Source organism: Clarias gariepinus, chromosome 15, assembly GCF_024256425.1.
Source record: "Clarias gariepinus isolate MV-2021 ecotype Netherlands chromosome 15, CGAR_prim_01v2, whole genome shotgun sequence".
Taxonomy (NCBI): domain Eukaryota; kingdom Metazoa; phylum Chordata; class Actinopteri; order Siluriformes; family Clariidae; genus Clarias; species Clarias gariepinus.
This window is the reverse complement of record NC_071114.1, coordinates 30,678,922-30,683,413: the sequence shown is the minus strand read 5'-3', so window position 1 is coordinate 30,683,413 and position 4,492 is coordinate 30,678,922. Positions and strand designations below refer to the sequence as shown.

Sequence of the window (4,492 nt, the reverse complement as noted above, 5' to 3'; positions counted from 1 at the left end):
ACCACTCATCCCCATTCACACTCTCTCTCTCTCTCTCTCTCTCTCTCTCTCTTCTCTCATCTCTATATTCCAGATTTGAGTTTTTCTCTTCCTCTCCCCTTATTCTTCTCTCTGTCGCCCACACAGCGGTGATCAGCTGGAGGAAATCAAGCCCCACTCTGGGTTTCCTCTCAACTGATTAAGATAAACTGCTTTTCAGTCATGGTTACCCCCGACCAATCAATTAAAGCAATCAATTAAAGGCCTGCCGGCTGAGGCTTTCTGTAATTGAGGGTTGAATAAACACGAGCCTCTGATAGAGAACGAGAAAACCATGAAAGCAGGCTGAGAATCCTGCAAGATGTTCAAGTCAGGATTTACAACACAGCTTAATCCACAGAGAGTGTACAGTATATAAATATTACATTTCTGTTGTGTTGAAAGCTATAGTGCTGGAGACTCGACCCCAGGACCTTGAACGTTGACTCTTACTTCGACAGATTTTTCTGGCTCCCATTGGAGCATGAGAATATAGGAATATACTTTTTACAGAACTTTTCAATGGAAACAGGGATGTGGGGCAGAATGTTGGAGATTTCTTTACCCCAGCATGTCTGCTTCAGGCCTGCTGCCTCCTGTTTCACTAATTTAATCATGCCGTTTAGGCCATTTGGGCGATTTCCATCTCTGCAGGCTGGAACTGACAAAAAGGACCTTTTGTTTAGTTTTAAGTAAAATAATATATATATATATTTTTTTTTTGTACAGACAGGTAAAATTTCTACATCTGAGATCTAGGAGTCTGTGATTGCTTCACTTTACAAAGTGAATATTTGCATTAGTGGAAATGTCTAAAGTTTTAACATAAGGGAATGTAAATAAAATCAATATTTACAATCTGAAACCCCAGACCGAAATCTGGTCAAACAGGCAAATAAAATCAAATAAAATAAAATAAAGAAAGGACAATCTCAGGATCAGAATGATAAAGCTTAGGACTGACAGACGGAAATAAAATATAAACTGTATATATTTAAAAATGCTCAGACATTGACTGAATCAAAGCTCCTTAAATACTCAGAGTTGCCCGAGTGAAAACAGGAAACAGGTGTGTTAGAGTTCAGGTGAATGTCAGAGCTGTAAAATCCGGATCATGGACCGCGTGGAGCTGGGTGTAGCACATTTCCTGTTACACAATTGCACATTTGACTAAATACCCACACAGTTATAGCAGGGATTAATTTACAGTCACATGATCTGGTATCGCCCAAATGAGGAAGGCTTCTCTAAAGTCTCAACGTTTCTTCATCATGTTCATCTCAGCATCTCATCGTCACCATCGTTACCTCCAGCTCGCTCATCAGGGACGAACTGATGAAGCTCTCATCATCTATACCACTTCATCCTGCGTACAGGGTCACGTACCTGGACCTTTCTCAGGAGACTTAGGGCAAGAGTACAGGTACACCCTGGACGGGGTGTCGATCCATCGCGATCCAATTTAGAAACACAGATTAGCCTAATCTTCATGTCTTTGGACTGTGGAAGGAAACCCACCAACCATGGGGGAAACATGCAAACTACACACACACAAGGCAGGATTCGAACCCGGACCCTGGAGGTGCAAGGCGACAGTGCTTACCACTAAGCCAGCGTGCCACCACTGATTAAGCTATACATTTATAAATCTATACATTTCTTTTTAATTTAGTTCAAGAATGTTAATTCCTGTAAGGTCGCGTTGTGACAGTCTCTAGTGTATATACAAATATAATTGATTAGAGTTATCTAAAATACATTTTAGTTACAAGTCTGTTTGAATGTGTCCAAATATAAGCAAATATAAATACGATAATCAAATCTGACGTTATGTTAAATAAAATCCAGAGAATTTTAATGAAAACATTTTAGCGGTATGTGCAAAGTTAGAAATAGACAAATATTTACTAAGAAGGAAATATATTATTGTACATTTTAAAGAAACTGATATTTTAATAATTTAAATGATTTAATAACGTATTTCCTATAAAACACATCTGTACAGGGCTTTATTTTTAAATGAATTAATTATTGCTCCAAACCAAGTGTAAAGCTCTGATTGCCTTGAGTGTTCCTGTACTGTACGTCGAGGTTTGACCGTTGTAGGGTTCAACACAGAAGCTTAAAGTGTTTCAAAACTTTCTTAGCCAGAATCCTCATGGGTTCTCTGGTCATTTAACACGTCTCTTATATTTCTGTCATTTTTTATTTCAACGTGCAGTTGCAAAAACTTTAGACGAACCTTTATACCTTTAAAAGAACCTTTATGTAAAGGACATATATAAAGTACATATATAAGTACTTTATATAAAAAAAACATTTTTCCATGTTGGATCTGACAGTCTGAGTAAATGTTTAGGTTGCTGTGTTCGGAAAAACCTTTAATGGAATTACACAGAATTCTGTATCAGATGTTTTTTGTTTTTTTATTCGGGTTTATGTTCATTAAAAACCATAGCACTCCAGATCCCAGGAAAAGAGGAGATTGTGAAGTTCCTCTCTTTATTAGTACTTTATGAGTCTTTCAGCTTTTTTATGATGAGGTTTAACTCCTCAGCCACCTTATAAACACAGAGCAGAGCATTTGGTTTGGATTAGCAGCCTTTTGTCGAGGTTCTCAGACTGGAGCTCCTCAGGGATTTGCAGGCTGATGGTGGGCAAAAGTGAGGATCTGAAAAGAAACCAAACTCCTTTTTGTCCCTCAGATGGGTGACCTGAGACCAGTTCGGTGAGGACCTCAGTGAAGATTGGGTTGGATAACAAAAACCTGGAGGTACAATAAGTGAAGGACAGAGGGTGGCGTGACGGCTCCTTGTTTAGATTTGGGTGACCCTCTTTATCGAGAGGTCAGACGTTTACATGCCTGCATGGTTGGGGTGAGGATCTAAAGATCTGAGAAGCTACGCTGTCTCTTTTCTGAAGCTTTGCTTCCGTGTTTTGATTGTTCTCAGCAGGAGGACACGTGGCCTGGAACACAAGAGGAGGAAAACATGTGAGTTAAGGAGACCAAGGACTCGAAAGCCACCAGTGGGAGAAAAGAAACATCTGTGTCGACCTGAATGATATTTTATAATGTTATAATCGTTTTAAAAATATGTATTTTAAATGCAAAAGTGAAAAATAATCATCTCTACATACTCAATAAATAGGATATGAGCATGCATGGTATGCATGTTAGGAAACAAACCCCATGTCCGCCGGGCATCCGTATAAGGCTAATATTGCTAAAAACGATCTAGCGTAGCTAGTAACTAGTGCTGCACAAAATCATTCATTCATTTTCATGCTTTTAAAACTTTTTAAAAAGCATTTGTATCTTAAATTATTTAATGTCACCATGACAACCAGCTATTGTGCTTAACCAACATTAAGTTCAAGTTCAAGTTCAAGTAGGCTTTATTGTCACTTCAACCATATACAGTTAGTACACAGTGAAACGAAACAACGTTCCTCCAGGACCAAGGTGCTACATGCAACATACACTTACAACATAAATTAACAAAGAAGCTAAACTAGCTAGCTAGGAGGCCTAGTTAGCTGGCTAGCAGAGACAAGACAGATATTCCTAACATAAATTACAACATAAATTACAACATAAATTAAAAAAAAAAAAAAAAAAAACTAACTAACTAAAAGACTATCTACAGGTTTCTTTTTCCCAGACAACAGACAACAACATAAAGTGCACGTGCAAATGTGCAAAACGAGCAACAACAAAGTGACAGTGCGACGACAACGGCATATCAGAACAAAAAACATAAGACATAAAATATGGTGTTGAGGTAGTAAAAAACATAGCAGCAAGAATTGGTATTTGTGCAAAAAGTAATGAATATTGTGCAGAAGAGATAAACAGTGAGGCATTTACAGATGTGTGTAGGATAGTTTGTGTGGGTCAGTGTGTCTGCGCTTGTGTTGATTTGTCAGTCCAGTCACAGTGTTTTGATGTATTGATGTAGTTGAGTTGTAGTAGTTAAGCTGAGTGATAATGTTTGTGTGTGTGTGTGTGTGTGTGTGTGTTTATCAGTTCAGTCCCTTTTTGTTGAGGAGACGGATGGCTTGTGGAAAAAAGCTGTTGCACAGTCTGGATGTGTGTGCCCGAATGCTTCGGTACCTTTTTCCAGATGGCAGGAGTGTGAAGTGTGTGTGAGAGGGGTGTGTCCGATCAGCCACAATGCTGTTGGCTTTGCGGATGCAGCGTGTGGTGTAGATGTCTTCAATGGAGGGAAGAGAGACCCCAATGATCTTCTCCGCTGTCCTTACTATCCGCTGTAGGGTTTTGCGGTCCGATATGGCACAATTCCCAAACCAGACAGTGATGCAGCCGCTCAGGATGCTCTTGATAGTCCCTCTATAGAAGGTGATCAGGATCGGTGGTGGAAGCTGGGCCTTTCTCAGTCTTCTCAGAAAGAAGAGACGCTGTTGGGCTTTCTTGTGTAGGGAGCTGGTGTTGAGGGACCAGTTGAGGTCCTTC

At 39.5% G+C, this 4,492-nt stretch overlaps 1 long non-coding RNA gene across 1 annotated transcript; it reads left to right on the top strand.

Annotated features, from left to right (window-relative positions):
* The first annotated feature begins 305 nt into the window (after nucleotides 1–305).
* On the top strand, nucleotides 306–3,121 carry LOC128542745 (uncharacterized). Its single transcript, XR_008365675.1, has 3 exons — nucleotides 306–384; nucleotides 2,724–2,791; nucleotides 2,970–3,121. It is a non-coding gene; the product is annotated as an uncharacterized LOC128542745 (long non-coding RNA).
* The last annotated feature ends 1,371 nt before the right edge of the window (nucleotides 3,122–4,492 follow it).